General features: G+C 49.6%; 1 protein-coding gene across 2 annotated transcripts in view; it reads right to left on the bottom strand.

Annotated features, from left to right (window-relative positions):
* Positions 1-20,077, bottom strand: part of THAP4 (THAP domain containing 4) — a 57,483-nt gene that overhangs the window by 29,400 nt on the left and 8,006 nt on the right. The window lies entirely within an intron of this gene.

Below are 20,077 nucleotides of genomic sequence, written 5' to 3'. Positions count from 1 at the left end.
AGAAGGGGGGGCTTACCAGGGGCGGGGGTGGAGAGGGGGCTCAGCAGGGGCGGGGGCTCACCAGGGGTGGAGGAGGGGCGGGGCTCAAGAGGGGCGGGGGTGGAGGGGGGCTCACCAGGGGCGGGGATGGAGAGGGGGCTCACCAGGGGTGGAAAAGGGGCGGGGGCTCGCCAGGGGCGGGGGTGGGGAGGGGGCTCAGCAGGGGCGGGGGCTCAGCAGGGGCGGGAGCTCCCCAGGGGTGGAGAAGGGGGGGCTCACCAGGGGCGGGGGCTCACCGGGGTGGGGGAAGGCGCACAGGCGGCGGGCGCAGGAGCCTGGCAGCCCAGCACCTGGGCCGAGGGCCCGGGCTCTATCTGCACCTGGCCTGGACCCACGCAGAGCTGGCGGGCAAACGTGACCGCCAGGCTTCACGGTCGTGATGTGCAGCCCCCCCCAACACCTGAGCCCTGCGGTGCCTGCACTAAACGGGGCTCCACGCCCAGGCCGAGGCCTAAGGAGACGTTAGGAAGGGCTGGGCGTACACCCCCAGGCGACACTGTGACGGGGTGCAGTGGGGCGGGCAGGCTGCGCGGGCCCCCACGCCCACGGGTCGGGGCCGGGGTCACCCTGCCTCAAAGGCCGCTCCCTCACCTCGCACCTCGCTCTCACGACCACCAGGGGCGCACACATCCGAGTTCTTCTGCGATGGACCACGGCCGCCCCCTGGGGGCGCCTCGCACCACTGCAGGAGGAGTGCAGAGGAATCTGGGGGTCTGGGGGTGTCTGGAGGCCAAGCCACCAGGAAGGAGCACTGTGACCTTTGTCCCAGCCAGGGACCTGGCATGCAGGGCACAGGTGCTGGTTTCCGGAGCCCGCGTGGGGCCCTGTGTTCCCTTCCCTTGCTGCTGTATTAAAAGGAGCACCCTCCAGGGATGCAACAGTGGGACACCCTCTGCCCTCCCCAGATCCGTGTCCCAGCCAGGGCCAGATGATTGCTGACTGAGCCCAGCTGGCCAGGGAAGAGCTAAGTCTGTGATAGCCTACAAACCACTGAACCGGTGCTCTCAATAGGTGGACTGTATGGAATGAGAATTACATTTCAACAAAGTTTGTCCCCCCCAAAAAAAGATTAGAGAGAAAATACACAATAGAAGACAGGCAAAGGGTGAATGGAGTCCCCAGTGAAGAAAATCAAATCATGAAAAAGAGTAAAAAGATAAAGATATTATTCAAGAAAGCTTCTGAAAACAAGGGAAGACTTGAATCTACATAAATGAAAAAGCACACTGTCCACCAGGAAGACATGGTGCAGAATGGTTCACACCAAGGCCTATTCCAGTACAACTCCTGAATTTTGAAGACGGAACAGATCCTCTGGGTATCCAGACACCTAGAACCAATCACATACAGGAGGGCATTCAGGCAGCCTCTGATTTCTCCACATCAACATGCTAATGGCGGAAGATTCTAGAGCCACACAGACACACAAGGAAAGAGAATGAGCGCCCAGGACTTCATATATCTGGCCACAGTGCTCTGTGATGCACAGAGTGTAGACCTGGGCCACCCAGCATGGCCACAGTGCCCTGTGACCCACACGGTGTAGACCTGGGCCACCCAGCACGGCCACAGCACCCTGTGACCCACACGGTGTAGACCTGAGCCACCCAGCATGGCCAATGCACCCTGTGACACACACGGGTATGAACTTGGGCTGCTCAGCACAGCCAAAGCACCCTGTGACTCACACAGCGTAGATCTGAGGTACCCAGCATGGCCACAGCGCCCTGTGACCCACACGGTGTAGACCTGGGCCACCCAGCACGGCCACAGCACCCTGTGACCCACACGGTGTAGACCTGGGCCACCCAGCACGGCCACAGCACCCTGTGACCCACACGGTGTAGACCTGGGCCACCCAGCACGGCCACAGCACCCTGTGAACCACACGGTGTAGACCTGGGCCACCCAGCACGGCCACAGCACCCTGTGACCCACACGGTGTAGACCTGAACCACCCAGCACAGCCACAGTGCCCTGTGACCCACACGGTATAGACTTGGGCCGCCCAGCATGGCCACCGTGCCCTGTGACCCACACGGTGTAGACCTGGGCCACCCAGCACGGCCACAGCACCCTGTGACCCACACGGTGTAGACCTGAGCCACCCAGCACGGCCACAGCACCCTGTGACCCACACGGTGTAGACCTGAGCCACCCAGCATGGCCAATGCACCCTGTGACATACACGGGTATGAACTTGGGCTGCTCAGCACAGCCAAAGCACCCTGTGACTCACACAGCGTAGATCTGGGGTACCCAGCATGGCCACAGCGCCCTGTGACCCACACGGTGTAGACCTGAGCCACCCAGCACAGCCACAGCGCCCTGTGACCCACACGGTATGGACTTGGGCCGCCCAGCATGGCCACCGTGCCCTGTGACCCACACGGTGTAGACCTGGGACACCAGCACGTTTGCCGGCAGCCACGTGTGCATCAAAATGTTCTGGACCATGTCAAAGTACCCACACAGAGAGAATCAAAAACCTCAATAATGTTTAAGTATTGACTACATGTTGAAATGCTAATGCTTTGGACAACGCACGGATTAGATAACATACATTATTACAGTTGATGTCACCTGTTTGTTTTTCTTCTCTTTAATAGGGCCACTAGAAAATTTGAACTTACACAGGAGGCTCGCTTCTGTGTCTTCTGGACAGCGCTGATGTAGACATTTCCTCCCAAGAGCGTGGGGAATGTCGCTCCCATGAGCCCTTCGGAGGATGTCACCAGAAGAGACGTCACCCAGAAACGGGTAAACGACGGCAGAGGGGTGGCAGGCAGTCCCCAAGTGTGCTCAATGGGAAAGCAACCGTGGGGACAGGTGCAGACAGGGTGCGGGGGCGGCGCAGAAACTGTGCAAGGAGTAGGCTCCCCGGCAGGTGATGGATCTGAGTCTCATCAAACAGCCATAGTCAATGTGGCTGAGGGATGAATAAACAGACCACTCAGGGGAAGACCACTTTAAAACTAAAAACACAGAAGGCCAAATAGAAAACAATAAGACAGAACTAAGACCACACCCACTGGTCACTGAATAAAGGAACACGGTGAACTCACATATCAAAAGAAAAAGCTTTTCAGATGGAATCACAAAGCAAAACCCCTGCCTCTTCTGCTATGATGAATTGTGCCCCCTAAAATATGTGTCGGAGTCCTGGCCCTTATATCGGTGACCCTGTTTGGAAATAAGGTTTTCTTTTGTTACTGTGTTAGTGAAGTCGTACCACTGTAGGGTGAGTCCTTACCCCTTCTAAGCTATGAAAAGAGCACAACAGGCCAGGGCTTTGAACTGGTTAGAACCTGCTGAGAATCTGCATTTCCACCCCAGATACACTGAACCAGAATCTGCAGTTTAAGGAGATCCCCAGGTGATTTTCATGTAGGATAAACTTTGGGAACCACTGCTCTACTACTGGCTCTCGGAGCTGGTCCTTAACCAGCAGCGTTAGCACGGCCTGCAAATTCTCAGCAGGGGTTCAAACCAGAACTCAGGTTTGTTCTGGTTCCAGCCCCTAAAACTGACAGAGACACTCACAGGAGAGGAAGACAGAGGACACAGACGCAGCTACAATCCCCGGACACCGGGGTCGCGGGCAGACACCGCATGCTGGGAGACAGGCCCACAGAAAGAATCGACATGGCTGAGACCCTGCTTTAGGCTTCCAGCCTCCAGAATGGTGAGAAGATAAAACTTCTGTTTTTTAAAGCTAACCACTTGTGGGATTTTATGAAAAGGCTGGTATCACCCAGCAAAGCCTGTGTCCTGCACCCATGCTCGAGCATCTAGAGAAATCTTAGCTCTGCTCAGCTGTGCTTCTAAGAAAGCAGGTTCCGAGTTTTGTCTGAGATGTACAGGAGCTGATTCCAGAGGCACACAGAGCACCTGAAAGTTCTAGAAGGCGCTGTGCTAGCTGTATGTGAGTTGGCCCTGGTGGGAGGGGAGGCGGGAGATAAATGATCACTGATGCGAGTACCAAACTGCAGGCCACCAGAGCCAGAGTGCCTGAGGCCCAGGAACGCGGCATGTGGCTGAGGAGGGTGAGCAGGGGAGAGAGAGCACAGTCTCCCCAGCTAAGTGAGGGCTGTGCTTAAGGAGCCCTGGTGGTGCAACAGTTAAGCACTCAGCTGCAAACCGAAAGGCTGGTAGTTTGAATCCACCAGCAGTGGAAACCTGGCGATCTGCTCCCATTAAGATAAAAGCCTAGGAAATCCTATGGGGCAGTTCTACTCTGTCACACGGGGTGCCCATGAGTCAGAATTGTCTCGACGGCACCCAACAACAAGAAGGACTGGGCTTACCGAGAGTATGCATCAAGTTCAACGGGACACGCCCCCTCCTGCCTCCAGGTGGATCTGTGGGTGCCAGGGCTCCTCTATCTAGAAGGTGGGGACCCAGAGCAGTCAGACAGGTTCTGCCCTCATCCCCCACTTGCTAGCAAACAACAGAAGACAAGAAATTTTAAAATGCAGAAATGACAGCACAGGAGGGGCAAGGATGATAAAACGAGAGGTGCCCATGAGATGAAGAAGCCACTTCTGGGTGAGAGAAAGGGTCCAGGGAGGGTCTCCTGAAGAACGGTTGGGCTTGGTGCAGAGGACACGCAGGGGAGTCACACAGCAAAGGCCCAGGAGGGTCTGCGGGGGCTCAGCATAATGCCCCCAGCTGACCGGAGAAGGCACACGCTCAGAAAGGCAGGCTGCCCTCATCCAGCTGCTCAGGGCCTGTGTGCAGGTCGCCCTGCACCTGGTACATGCAGAGTGGGACCTGTCCTGGAAGATGCTGGCTTCACAGTCCGAGGAAGGGCCTGGATGGAGGGCCAGCAAGGGGTATTTCCAGAGGACACACAGTGGTTCTCCCCTAGCACAAGCCACGCAGTGCCTCCTTGCCCCAGGTCTGAGCGAGGCTTGCCAGCGGGGGCTGTGCTGAGGGAAACTGTGCAGGGAAGAGGCATTGGAGGTGCACAGACTGGAGGGACTGTCTTGGGGACAGGGACCAGGGAGGCGGCCAAGGGGTCTGAGGCTAGGAGTCAGGAGCCAGGGGTCTAGGAGGATGGAATTGGAGAAGCAGAGCCCGGGAAGTGAGGCTGCAATGCGACGTGATCGGGGTGTGGGCATGGACAGGAGAGGATGGGCAGGTGGAGCGAAGTACCCCACAGCTGCTGGCAGCCCAGGGCATAGCCTGAAAGGAGATGGGTGACCTTGGCATGAGGGCAGGTGAAAGTGCAGGGGTCATGAGGGCTGAGGGCAGGCCACTGTCCCCAGGATTGGGTAGAAACACCAGAAGCGGGGCGAGCTCGGTGCAATAAGCTGCACCTGACACGGCTCCTGGGCGAAGTGGCTGGGGGGGCCCACCGACTGCCCACTCACTAATGCCCAGAATGAGTGCTGTGCAGGTCTCAGTCCATTACATGGGGCTCTGAACCGACTCTGCACGGCCAGGTGTACGCGGGTCATGTTGAGCCTCAAGGATGAAGGCGTGCCAGTCCTGGGAGGGGCAGCTTGTGTGGATGCCCCGATGTACACCGAGGACCCGACAGCAAGTGCTGGCCACACTGCACTGCAGAGTGGAGGAGCAGTATATTCATTCACTGTAACGAGACCAGACAATTCTAAAACAACTTTCTTTTTAGAGAGCAGAAAAAGCAGTACGTGACCGGAAGTGAAGGCATGCCATTGAACATCCAGCTTGAGGCTTTCAGCTGCCCTCAGCAGAGTGGCCATGTGAAGGAAGGAGGTCCAGTATCACCGATGCTGGTCAGCAATAGAATTGCTTGTCGCTTAGACAAGTGATCCAAGCGCTTTAGTCCTCCTGGATGCTGCTGCTTTCTTTGCTCTCAATCTTAATAAATTTTAATTTGGACAAGGAAACCAGCCAGGTGGTAAACAAAAGGTGGTGGGCGGGTTTACCCCAGCTTCCTCCCAGCTGCACTGACCCTCACGGGCTGTGGCCATGGCCGGTGAGTTCCTGCAGGGCCATCCCCGGTGCACTGCCCACCCCCACTTCCCGTCCACACCAGTGACCAGGAGAGGGATCAAGTGCTTGGTTCTGACTTCTAGTCTCCCTCCTTATTTTCATCCACAATTGGAGGGGCGGGCGGGAAACGACCAGAGAGAATTCCAAAACTCAAACATCAGGTTATACCAATGTACATGTCTGAAACCTCATTGAGGGTACCCTTAAGATTTGTGTATTTCACGCTATTTAGCTTAAATGCCAATATGAAAAGGAAATTAAAATGAATTTAAAAACCAAACAAAAGTATAACAGATAACAGACCTAACCTACTTGCCATTTTCAATCTCTTCAAATAAATCAGGCTTTTCTATGCATTTTTTATAGTTTCATTTTTCTTTTATTAAAATCTCAACCAACTGCAAAAACAAAAATTTAAACTTTCTACAAGAAATTTAAATTCTCCTTTTCTTGGCCCCAGACAGTGAAAGCAGGCTTACCCATCCCTAAGCTTCCTAAACTCCTGGACACACCGCCAAGGTTCTTCAAGGTTGTTTCTGTTCTGACGGAAACATTTGCACCTGGCTGCAAAGCGGCCCTGCAGGAAGTGAATGGGAGCCCGGCGAGGCATTCTGGGAGTTGTAGTTCCACATAAAAGACCACTCCACCCAAAAGTGCAAGACAGCAGAGGGCAAGATTGCAGATGAGAGCTGGAAGCACCCTTGGAGACAATCAGGCTGAGTTCTGTACCCAGGGAGCAGGCCCAAGATGGAGGTGCCTTGCCGAGAAGCCAAGAGGCTGGCAGCTCTCACCATGACAACAGAGGGAGCACGAACGAGGAGGGCCCAGAACAGTCACTCTGAAAACCCCCGAGGCCAGGCCTTCATGTTGGAGGCCAAGACCATCTCCTAGCAAACCTGGGGACACGGTGACCTGGAGACAGGGCCCTTGTGTGTCCCACCTTGGTGGCATTTAATGTTAGCAGCAGCTGTTTCCCGTCAAGGACCGGCACACACAAGAACATACTAACTGCACACATGGCAGGGTGTCAGATAGTCCAAGCTCCTGGTGGTGTGCCAGCTGTCCTGGGGAGTGGGGAGGAGTGCCCTGGCACGGTGTGCTCGGCAGGAAGCTAGTCTTGGAAGGCAACAGCAAGGCCCTTACTTCATCAACCACAATCCTTCATCAACCTCAGAACAGAAAAGGGCAAACGCCCAAGGGGGAAAACAATGGAGAAACAACAGAAGTGAATATATCTAGAAAATACCTGACCAGATAATGGCTTATTCCATTTCTTCTCACAAGTTCCCAGTGGGGGTGGGAGGCTCAGAGGTTTGCTTGTTTATAGTGCGTGTAATACATGAACATGCTGCAAAGAAAGCCCCACAGGAGCACTGATGTTCCCTACTCCCCACCCCAGGAGGGTGCTGGCAGGTCCTTCCCTCCCCTGGCCGGCAGATGCCTGCTCACAGGGTCTGCACCAGCACACCCACTCAGTGTGGATGGAAGCAGGGTGCTGGGGGGAGGACCCTGATGGCTCTTTTGGGGCCCTTGTAGTGGCTCCATCTAAGGTCGACAAACTGCTGGAGGTCAAGGGTGGACTAGCATGAGAGAGAGACTCTGTGGGGGGGCTGCAGTCTTAGGGGCCCCCATACTTCATGGGTTTTACCTCCAGGTTTCAGGGTGAAGAGCCAAGAAAGAAAATTGCCTCCTGTCTCAGGCAGAAAACCAAACCTGTTGCAGTCGAGTCGATTCTGACTCATAGCAACCCTATAGGACAGAGTAGGGTTTTCTAGGCTGTAAATCTTATGGAAGTCGACTGCCACATCTTTCTCCTGTGAAGCAGCTGGTGGGTTCAAACTGCTGACCTTTCAGTTAGTGGCAGAGCACTTAGCCACTGTGCAACCAGGGCTCCTTGTCTCAGGCAAAGGGAGGGAGAATTAACAATTTCAAATCTTTCTGGAGCATTCTCCATAACAAAGTCTTCCTCTCCGTGGAGAAGACTGTCAGAGCCTCTTCTCACCTGGCCCCATGCCCCAGCCCCCTCTAGCCTTCTGGTCTCACCCAGGGAAGGAGAAGAAAGGAAGAAACACTTGTGAAGGTCACTGACCAGGGACAAAGGCCCACTAAAGACTGAGATTTAATCATAAAAACATAAAGCGCTTCCCCTCCTCCATACCTTACCACAGCACCAGCAGGGCTCCAGTAAAATAGCAGCAGAATCACAAGAAAAGAGCACAGATTCAGACTCAGATATAATGCAGACTTGGGGATTTACGTTAACGGAGTTAGAGTCGAGGCTACGGCAGGGGGTTTGGTTTTTTTGGCTCGGTATGATAGTACGTTGGAGCTCTGGTGGTGCAGCGGTTAAGGGCTCAGCTGCTAACCAAAAGTTCAGCAATTTGAATCCACAAGTCGCTCCTTGGAAACCCTATGGGGGCAGTTCTACTCTGTCCTATAGGGTAACTATGAGTCGGAATCGACTCCATGGCAATGGGTTTACGGTAGTACGTCAAGAGCTCTAATGGGAAACAGTGTGCAGCACTGTGGGGCTTGCCTGTTGCTGGGATGCTGGAAGGTAGGCCACCGGTAATTCGAACACCAGCAAGGTCACCCACGGTGGACAGGTTTCAGCGGAGCTTCCAGGCCAGGAAGAAAGGCCTGGTGGTGGGCTTTTTAGAATTAGCTAACGCAAACCCTACAGATCACAACGGACTCCCATCCGATAATGTCAGAGGAGGGGCCCTTAGGCTGGAAGGCACTCCAAAGGCACAACGATGGACCCCAGCAAACCGGTGATCACAGAGATGGGGCAGGACCAGGTAACGCTGTTTCCCGTTATACATGGGGTTACCTTAAGTTGGAGCCGACTCAGTGGCGATTAACAACAACAAGAGAGAGGTGCAATCATGTAAAATGCCAGAAATGGTAGGAAAAAAAGGGGACGGAAACAAACAAAAAAACAAGTGCAAAGAATGGAGAAGAGTTAAAACATGATAGATATTAATCTAACTATATCAATAATCATTTTAAAGGTCGAGGTTTAATAGATCACTTTTGAGTGGCCTTTCTCACCATAGTCTTGTAACTCCCACCCAAGTGATTGAGTGGGACTGTGCAAATAGGGTAACTGTGGCCCACCAATGGAACTGGTCAGTTTTTCCATTTCACTGGGGTTGAAATGAGCCATCCCAGAAGTGAGAAAGGGAGGATCCCACCACCACCATCAAGGAAGGAGAGCCAAGAGCAGAGCATGTCCTCTGGAACTGGGATCCCTGCGTGGAGAAACTCCTGGAACCAGGAGACCCAGAGGGAGAGACAGAGCTGTAACACAAGACAGTGAAAAGTGGTGGCACAGACAGGGCAGCAGGAGAGGCTGGCAGGAGACGGTGCAGTGGGCTTCCTGGCCCATGGAGCACAGAAGCTGAGTGCTGCAGGGCCAAGGCTTACTGATGGAGTGGGGTGCCTCCGGGCACTTATTGTCACGGGCTAAAAGAGCTCTGTAACACTTGCCTAAGCAGGGTAGAGGCCGAAGGGCCAGAGAGAGGCGTGCCTGTGAACACAGCTGGGAAGAGGCTGTCCTCATGGAAGAACTGTATCCTGAGTGTTCCTGAACCTGAACTGTAACCTGTTACTTCCCTAATAAACCCCATAATCGTGAGTATTGTCTGTGAGTTCTGTGTGGCCACTGCAGTGAATTATCGAACCCAGCAAAGAAGTAGAGAATACAGTCGGAAGGACAGCTGGCGTCAGAGTTGGTAAAGACAGCAGAGAGAGGAGGCATGCCTGACCCCTGCCTCACAGGAAAGAGCCTTGTGCTGTTGAGCCTGAATCTCCTTCCGCCTCGTGAAGTTAGAGGAGGTGAGACACCACCCCTACATCACTTTTACAAATGTGAATGGTATAGGTACACCAGTTAACAGATAGATTGCCAATATGGATAAAATAACAAAACCTGAATATATACTGTCAACAAGGATCCTATTTTAAATATAGACGACATGGATAGATTAAAAGTAGAGGGATGGAAAAAGATACTCCAGGCTAACACTAACAAAGAAAAAAGATGGATAAGCTATATTAATTTCAGACAAAGCAGACTTCAAAACAAGGAAAATTACTTAGAGTAAAGAGGGTCATTGCACAATGACAAATTCAACTCAATTCCTCTGGAAGACATAACAGTGCTTAACATGCACAAACCTAACAAGAGGGAGTCAAAATACAGGAGGTATAGACTGACAGCACCACAAGGATAAACAGACACAACCACTATTACAGTTGGAGACTTCAACACCCCTCTGTGATAGAGGATAGATCAAGAAAGCAGAAAACCAGTAAGGATATACTTGACTTGAACAGCCCAATCAATCAACTTTATCTAATTGACAATGTAGAACACTCCATCTAACATCAGAATACACAATCTTCTCAAGCTCACATAAAATGTGAGTTAGACCACATAACACACACCTTAAAGTATTTAAAAGAACAGAAGTCACGCAAAGCAGGCTCTCAGGCCACAATGAAATTAAACTAGAAATGAGTAACAGAAAATAGCTGGAAAATGCCTGGAGAGTAAACATTTCTAAGTAATACACAGGCCAAAAAAGAAGTCCCAAGAAAAAATTTAAAATGTCTTGAATTAAATGAAAACAGAAGAGAAAGAGCCCAGAAATAGACCCACACAAATAGTCTTCTGATCTTTGGCAAAGAAGAAAAGGCAATCTGTGGTGCGATGGATTGCTTTTGTGTGGCCTTTCTCGCCATGGTCTTTTAACTCCCACCCAAGTGATTGGGCAGGACGGTGCAAATAAGGTAATTGTGGCCCACCAAAGGGACTGGTCAGTTTTGCCATCCCACTAGGCTTAAAATGAGCCATCCCAGAGGCGGGAAGGAGAGGATCTCACCACCACCAAGGAAGAAGAGCCAAGAGCAGAGTGTGTCTCTTGGATCCAGGATCCCTACACTGACAAGCTCCTGGAACCAGGAGACTGAGAGAGAGCTGTAACACTGAAGATGGCAAGAAGCAGTGGCAGAGAAATGGTGGCAGGAGACACAGGCAGGAGACAGTGTGGTGGGCTTCCTGGCCCATGGAGTGAGAATGCTGAGTACCTTGGGGCAGGTGGCTTGCTGGCCAAGTAGGGTGCCTCTGGGCACTTATCAGCAGAGCTAAAAGAACTTTGTAACACTTGCTCAAGAAGGGTAGAGGCCAAGGGGGCCAGAAAGAGGCATGCCTGCAGGTACAACTAAGAAGAGACTGTCCTGATGGAAAACCTGTATCCCGAGTATTCCTGAGCCTGAATTGTAGCCTGTAAGTTCCCTAATAAACCCCATAATCGTGACCATTGTCTGTGAGTTGTATGTGGCCACTGCAATGAATTATCAAACCCAGAAGAGAGTAGAGTGCTGTGGGAGGGATGACTGGTGTCAGAATTGGCAAAAATGGTGAAGAGAGGAGGCCTGTCTGATCTCTGCCTCATAGGAATCAGTCTACAGTTGTTAATCTTGATTCTCCCTAACCCTCATGAAGTTAGAGGAGGTCAGACGCCTCTGCCACACCATTCTTACACAATCCAATGAAAAAAGCACAGTCTATTCAATAAATGGTGCAGTAACAGTTGGATGTCCACATGCAAAAAAAAAAAAAATGTAGACATAGACCTTACACCTTTCATAAAAATTAACTCAAAATGGATCATAGACCTAAATGCAAAACTCAAAATTAACTTTATTAAAAGTAAAAACTTCTGCTCTGTGAAAGACACTATTAACATAATGAAAACACAAGTCATAGCCTGGAAGAAAATATTTGCAGAACACATCTGATAAAAGACTCCTTTACAAAAATATAGAAAGAACTCCTAAAACTCAACAGGAAGAAAACAAACAACCCAATTACAAAATGGACAAAAGATCTGAACAGAAACCTCATCAAAGAAGATATACAGATTATACAAATAAGCACATAAAAAATGCTCAACATATGTCACTGGGGGATTGAAAATTAAAACAACAATGAGATACCACTGCACACCTACTAAAAAAAAAAAAAAAAATTTCTACCTACTAAAAAAAAAAAAAAAACCTACTAGAATGGCTAAAATCCAAAACACTGGCATCATCAAATGCTGGGGAGGACGTGGAGCAAGAGGAACACTGACATCAAATGCTGGGGAGGATGTGGAGCAACTGAAACTCTCTCATCCAGGCTGGTGGGAACACACAATGGTGCAGTCACTGTGGAAGAAGTCTGGTACTTCTTACAAAGTTAAACACAATCTTACAATATGATCCAGCAATCTCACACCTAGCTCTTTACTCAAACAAGATGAAAATGTATGTCCACATAAAAACCTGCATACAAATATTTATAGCAGCTCTAACATGATTGCCAAAAATTGGAAGCAACCAAGAAGTCCTTCAATAGGAGAATGGATAAACTGCAGCACACCCATACAATGGAGTATTATTCAGCAATTAAAAAACAAAACTAACGAACTACAAAAAGACATGGAGGAAACTTAAATGTACACTGTTAAGTCAAAGAAGCCAGTCTGAAAAAGCTACCTACTATATGATACCAACTACATGACCTTCTGGAGAAGACAAAACTACAGAGATGGTGAAAAAGTCAGTGGTCACCATGGGTTCAGAAAAGGGAGAGGGATAAACAGGAGGAGCAAAGAGCATTTTTAGGGCAGTGAAACTTCCTGTGTGTATAAAAATGGTGTGACAACCTCCTCGTCTAATTTTACAAGGAGGAGGGAGAGAGAATCAAGGTCAACATCAGTCCAAGGCTGATTCCTATGAGGTGGAGGTCAAACATACCTGCACCCTCAACCTTTTTTTTTTTTTTTTTTTTTTAACCAATTCTGACACCAGCTGTCCAAACCATGGCACTTTCTACTTTTCTGCTGGGTTTGATAATTTGTTGCAATGATGGCATAGAACTCACAGATAATACAATTACGGGGTTTATTAGGGCCTATGGGCCCTGTCCTACAGGGTCACCATGAGTTGGAACCGACTTGGTGGCACCTAACAACAACAGGGAAGTAACAGGTTACAACTCAGGATGAAGATCGGAAAGCACGTAGGCAAAGTCTCCCTTCTTTAGTGCACGACAACTCTTTCAGCTCCTCTTGGCCGTGCAGCCCTCTTCTCAGCCCCCTGAGGACAAGCTCCTCTGAGCCCCCTAAGGACAGGCCTCCTCTCTTGGCCCTTAGCCCTACTTGGGCTGGTCTCTGCCCTGCTCAGGCAAGTGTTACAAAGCTCTTTAGCTCTGCCAATAAGTGCCCAGAGGGACCCTACTTCACCAGGAAGCCTCCTGCCTGAAAGTGCTCAGCTCCCTTGCTCCGTGGGTCAGTGAGCCTAGCTCTGCCAAGTGCCCAGAGGCAGCCCACTCCCAAAGGCACTCAGCTTTCTTGCTCCATGGTTTAGCAGGTCTACTGTAGCCACCTTGCTCTGTGGGCCGGGAAGCCCACCGTGCCATCTCACATCAGTCTCCTGGTTCTGCTGCTGCTGTTTCTCTGCTGTTGCTTCTCACCATCTCATACTGTGTCCGGGGTTACAGGTCACTCTCTCCTGGATCTAGGAGGTTCTTAGCACAAGATTTCCAGGTGCAAAGAATGCACTCCACTCCTGGCTCTTCTTTTTTGATGGTAGTGAAGTACCCACCTGCTCTGGGACTGGCTCTCATTTTAAGCCTGGCAGGATGGCAAAACTGACCAATCCCCTCATTAGGGTTCCATACACCTTATCTGCATGGTCCCAGGCCCCCCACAGAATTCCATGCACCTTATTTGCATTATTAGCAGGCTATCCAATTCCCTTGGCAGGCCACAAGCATCCTATTTGCATAGCCCCACTCAATCACTGTGTGGGAGTCACAAAGACTATGGCTAGAAGGGCCATATTAAGTCATTCACCGCACCACAGTACAGCACGGTACTGGTACACACGTGACATTGTGCTTTTGTCAAAATCCATTTATACAAAGAGTGAACCATAACGTAAACTATGCTCTTCGGTTAATAACAACATGTCAATGTTGGTTTGTCAACTGCAACAAATGTACCACAAGATGTTAATAATGGGGAAAACCGAGTGCTGGAGAGAGAAGTATATGAGAATTCTTTTGTATTATCTGGTCAATTTTTCTATAAATCTAGAACTATTCTGAAAAATAAAGTCTATTACTTAAAAACAATAAAAGGAAGTGATGAATGGGAAGTATAGATGAAATGATAACGTCAGAATACTGATACATGTTCAAGCTGGTTGACAGGCAGTAGTTCACTATACTAGTCTGTTAGTTTACACCTGTTCAAAATTTTCTACAATAAAAAGTTTTTTAAAATCTGGATTAATGTAAAAGTTATAGATAGATAATGAAACCGAAAGAATGGGAAGAAAACACATTTTTAAAAACAATTATTAAAATTATGAAACTGAGGGAATTGTCTGAATTATATACGACAGAGTTAATAGCCTTAACACATCATGAGCATTTATAACTCAGCAAAAAAAAAAAATAAACGCAGTTTCTGACAGGTAGGAAATGGCATCGCCAGGCAAGGAGACAGGTAGCTGGTGAACATGTCACCCTCACTGTTCATGGACCTTAGAACTGCCCCAGGCTTCAGAGTGCTCTGAGGCCCAGTGTTGGAGAGGGCTCAGGGTGAGCACACTCCTACCCTGGGAGATGCCTGTCAGCACCCGGGGTGAAATGAGCTCCTTTATGTGGCCTTTTGCCTTGGTTCCTTGGAAAAACCACTTGAGAGACTTTTCCCCTAAGCACTGAGTAATTACATTTCCCCTAGTTTCCTACACCAGAGGGTTTGTTACTTTTGTCCAGGTTGACTGACATTTCTTGGATAAGCTGTAAACCATTTGTGGTTTGATACTTTTTATCTGGTCCTGGGCTGCGGCCTGCCCTGTGACTGGTATGCACCATGCAGGGATTGGTCAATAGACTATGTAAATGAAGTACCTGTGGCCTACTGAGAAGGTGTTGGTCAGTTCATGGGCCTGGTTGGAGTACCATACCTTGAAATCAACAAGGAGTTTGTGTATATAAGCAGCCAGCCCCACAGAGAGTTTTTAGGCAGAAAAAAGCAGGGAGATAAGCAGCAGAAAGAAGCAGCAGAGAGAACAGGCCAGGAGCCTCCTAAAAGAGCTGTAACAAAGGTCAAGGGCTCTAACACTGAAGATAGTGAGAGGCCCCGAAGGGGCCGGGCGGTAGAGCCAGTGGCAGGGCCAAGAGGAACTTGTCCTAAGGGGGCCAAGAGGAGGCCTGCATGGCCAAGAGAAGATGAGAGACCCGCCTTGCACTGAAGAAGGGAGACTTTGCCTACATGCTTCCTGGTCCTGATCCCAAGTTTTAGCCATTTAATCCTGATCCCGAGTTGTACACTGTTTCTTGCTTAATAAACCACGTAACCGTAAGTACGGTCTGGGAGTTCTGTGTTGCCACTGCAATGGATTATCAAACACAGAAGAGAAGCAGAGTGCCATGGGAGGGACGGCTAATGTTAGAATTGGTACAAAGGTTGAGAATGGAGGTATGTTTGACCTCCACCTCACAGGAATCTGCCTTGGGCTGAGCTTGACTTGCATTATCCCCCCAATGATAGACAGGTTCTACTACTACCACTACCACCATTTTGCAGCACCAAAGCTCCGGAGAGCCATATGCACCAGACCCCAGAGGCCTTCAACCTGTACACTCACTGGCCCGATCTGAGGGAACTTGTCCAATGACAAAGGGATTGGTTAATGGACCGGGCAAACATGAGTGTCCACTCTACGGCATAAAATCCATAAAAGCGATCAGAAGATGCGTGCAGTGAAGAATAATTCCATAACAGAGTCAGCCATCAAGAGAGCACACGTTAAAAAAACAAACAAAAAAAAATAACAGGTGTTGGTAAGGATGTGGTGAAAATGAAACACTCATCCACTGCTGATGGGAATGTAAAATGATATAGTTGCTACAGAAAACATTTTGGCATCTCCTCCTCAAAAAGTTAAACACAGAATTACCACCAGATCCAGCAATCCTTCTCCTACATGTATACCTAGAAGACTTGAAAGCAGTGACACAAACCGACACATGTACACCCACGTTCTTGCAGCACTACTCACAACAGCCAAAGGTGGAAGCAACATAAATGTCCGTCAGCAGGTGAATGGACAAACAAAAGGTGGCCTCTTACTCAGCCATAAAGAGAAAACAGACACTGGTACACGCTACGGCCTGGATGAACCTTGAAAACATCATCTGAGTGAAGGTCAGACACATAAAGACGAACATTGTACGGTCCTACTTATACGAAATACCCAGAACAGCCAAACGCACTGAGACCAAAGATTAGTGATCACGGGTGGGGGTGGGGGCGGTAAGGGGAGTCACTATTTAGCCAACACGGAGTATCTGTTCACAGTGACTGAAAATTTGGCAACAGATACTGGTGACGGTTGCAGCACATAATTAATGCAGTTGGTGTTACTGGGTAATGTGTGTAAAAACGCTGAACTGGCAGATGTGTGCATGTGTACACATGCACATCTAACCACGAAATAAACAAACGCTGATGGTTACAGACTAACGTCAAGTAGTTACCAAAAAAAAGAGAGAACAGATGTTTTGAGGGGCCCATCGAAGACAGGGAGTCCCCAGGTGGTGCAAACAGCTACTGCCCACTTTCCCCACTGCCCTCCCTAGCTAACCTGGTTCCCCTCCTCCCTGTCCAATTCTCCTTTCCTCGCCTAGCTTAGCTTTGGCTTCACCACGCCAATGAGACCAGGTTGCCAGTGACTGCATGCGGCCAAAGCCAACCGTCTTTTCATCCATTCTCAACAGCTGTATTCCACACCACTGAGTACCCTACCCTCTGGAGTGCTTCCCCCTCTCAGCTGCCAAGCTCCTCTCTTCCAGCCTCCTTTCCTAGCTCCTCCTCTGTGAGGCCTCTATGCACACGCCATGCTCTCAAGCTGGGTCCCAGGCCCCTTCTCCGGCTACACGGTTTCTCCAGACCACCTCATTCAATCCCACAGCTTTAAACACCTCTGGCCTCACCCCTAAACTCCTGACTCATATACCCAACTGTTAGGGTTGAATTGTATCCCCCAAAGATGCATGTCAACTTGGCTAGGCTATGATTCCCAGTATTGTGTGGTTGCCCTCTATTTTGTGACCTGATGTATTTATCCTGAAAAAAACCTGTTGCTGTTTATTCTGACTCATAACAACCCTACAAGTTAGCCCTGGTGGCACAGTGGTTAAGAGCTCGGCTGCTAACCAAAAGGCTGGCAGTTTGAATCCACCAGCAGCTCCTTGGAATCCCTATGTGGCAGTATTTATCCTATGTATTTTCAATCCTAACCTCTATGATGTTAACAAGGTAGGATTAAAAGCAGTTATTTCAAAGAAGCAGGTCTCAATCTAAAGGATTAGGCTGAATTTTGAGTCAACCTCTTTTGAAATACTAAACAGAGAAATGAGCAGAGAGGAGGGGGGCTTCATGCCACCAAGAATGAAGAAACAAGAGGAGAGCACGTCCTTTGGACCCGGGGTCCCTGCGCCAAGAAGCTCCTTATTGCTATTGTTAGGTGCCATTGAGGTGGTTCTGACTCAGAGTGACCCTACGTACAACAGAACGAAACACTGCCCAGTCGTGCACCACCCTTACAATCCTTGCTATGTTTGAGCCCACTGTTGCAGCCACCACATCAATCCATCTCGTTGAGCGTCTTCCTCTTTTCCACCGACCCTCTAATTTACCAAGCATGATGTCCTTCTCCAGGGACTGGTCCTTCCTGGTAACATGTCTAAAGTACGTGAGACAAAGTCTCGCCATCCTTGCTTCTAAGGAGCATTCTGGCTGTACTTCTTCCAAGACAGATTTGTTTGTTCTTCTGGCAGTCCATGGTATATTCAATATTCTTTGTCAATGCCCTAATTCGAAGGCATCAATTCTTTTTTGGTCTTTTTTTATTCATTGCATACGAAGCGACAGAAAATACCATGGCTTGGGTCAGGCACACCTTAGTCTTTAAAGTGACATCTTTGTTTTTAAACAGTTTAAAGGGATCTCTTGCAGCAGATTTGCCCAATGTAATGTGTCATCTGATTTCTTGACTGCTTTTTCCATGGGCATTGATTGTGGATCCAAGCAAAATGAAATCCTTGACAACATCAATCTTTCCTCCGTTTATCATGATGTTGCCTACTGGTCCAGTGGTGAGGATTTTTGTTCTATGTTGAGGTGCAATCCACACTGAAGGCTGTGGTCTTTGATCTTCCTCAGTTAAGTGCTTCAAGACCTCCTTACTTTCAGCAAGCAAGGCTGTGTCATCTGCATAATGCAGGCTGTTAAGGAGTCTTCCTCCAACCTTGGCACCACATTCTCCTTCATGTAGTCCAGCTTGTTGGATTATTTGTTCGGCATACAGAGTGAATAGTTGTGGTGAAAGGAGAAGCTCCTCGAGCTCCTCGACCAGGGGAAGACTGACGACAAGGACCTTCCCCTGGAGCTGGCACCCTGAATTCAGACGTCTAGCCTGCCAGGCTGTGAGAGAAGACGTTTCTCTCTGTTAAAGCCACCCACTTGTGGTTTCTCTGTTATAGCAGCACTAGATAACGAAGACGTCAACTTGGAGAGTTTGGCTGCTGGAGCCAGACTGCCTAGATCCTCCAGCATTAGCATCTAAGGAGCACCTCAAACTCGATTCCTGACTCCACCCGGCCCCTAGCCTGCTTCTTCCCAAGTGTCTCCCACCTGTGAGCCACACCACCTCGACCCAGGTGCTCAGCCCAAACCCAGGAGTATGCTGTGGTTGGTTGTCTTCTTCACAGCTCCCCATGCCTTCCGCTCCATCAGCTGGTCCTACTCCATCCACCTCCAGGACATGAATCAAGCATGTTCATTCCTCTCCACCTTCACTGCCAGGACCACCACAGCAGCCTGCAGGCTCCTTGCCCTGCTTCCATACCCCCTGCAGTCCATCCTCCACTGGACAGCCAGAGGATCCTTCAAGAAACCCAAACCAGATCATGCCACGCCCTGCTGGAAACATTCAGTCAGTTCCCAACACCCTGAGGCAGAAACAGTCAAGAAGACAAGAAAATCCCCCAGACCTATAAAGCCACAAGCCTTCAGGACAAAAGGGCCCACAAGTGGATGAAAGTGAAGAGACCACACGACACGGCCGGGGATGCTCCAAACACAAGGGACACAAGACCCTACATACCTGGAGAGAAGAGCCGGTCCTCCAAAAGGATCGGAGTCCAGCTGGCCTCAGATGGCAGAGCTGCACGGCTGCACAGCAGGTGAGGACAATGCCCTCAGACGGTAGAGCCGCATGGAGGGTGAGGACGGGGCCCTCAGATAGCAGAGCTGCGCGGTGGTAAGGATGATGCCCTGAGATGTCTAGCAGGACAGGGTTTAAACTGGGAAGTGTTTTCTCAAAGAACTGCCATTCCAACATGGAGGCAAAGCGAAGGCACACCGTGGCCCTCGAGGGCACAGGAGATTAACCACCACAAGCCCCTCTCCATGTTTCACTGGAGCACGAATTCCAAAAAAAGAAGCACTAAATATTCCCAAACAGGAGGGAAAATTTGGATACAACAGATAGTGGTGACCTAGGCAACCAGTAAAACTTACACTTAAATCTAGATAGCCATGATTGCTGGATGGGGAAAAAAATGTGAGAACAACACGGAGCTAAAATCTCAGAGGGTCTTGAGGTGGGAGCAGGTGAAGAGGCTGGGTGGGAGTGCAGTCTGCTCTGAACATTTACAGAAATGTATCTTAAGTGTTCCTTTTCAGTAACTGAAGAGTGTCCACCGGAAGAAAAAGAAACAATGAGAAGGCCTAAGAAATGAAACATTAAAATCAAATGGCAGGCATAAATTCCAACTTATCAATATTACAACTGCAAATGGATTAAATTACTCTAAAAAAGATAAAGGCTCTCAAACTGAGTTAAAGACATAGCTATAAAATAAAACGACATGTAGCCCCCAGACACCTTTTTAGCTCAGTAATGAAGTCACTCCTGAGGTCCA

Source organism: Loxodonta africana, chromosome 6 (assembly GCF_030014295.1).
Source record: "Loxodonta africana isolate mLoxAfr1 chromosome 6, mLoxAfr1.hap2, whole genome shotgun sequence".
NCBI classification, from domain to species: domain Eukaryota; kingdom Metazoa; phylum Chordata; class Mammalia; order Proboscidea; family Elephantidae; genus Loxodonta; species Loxodonta africana.
This window is presented reverse-complemented; position numbering and strand designations above follow the sequence as displayed.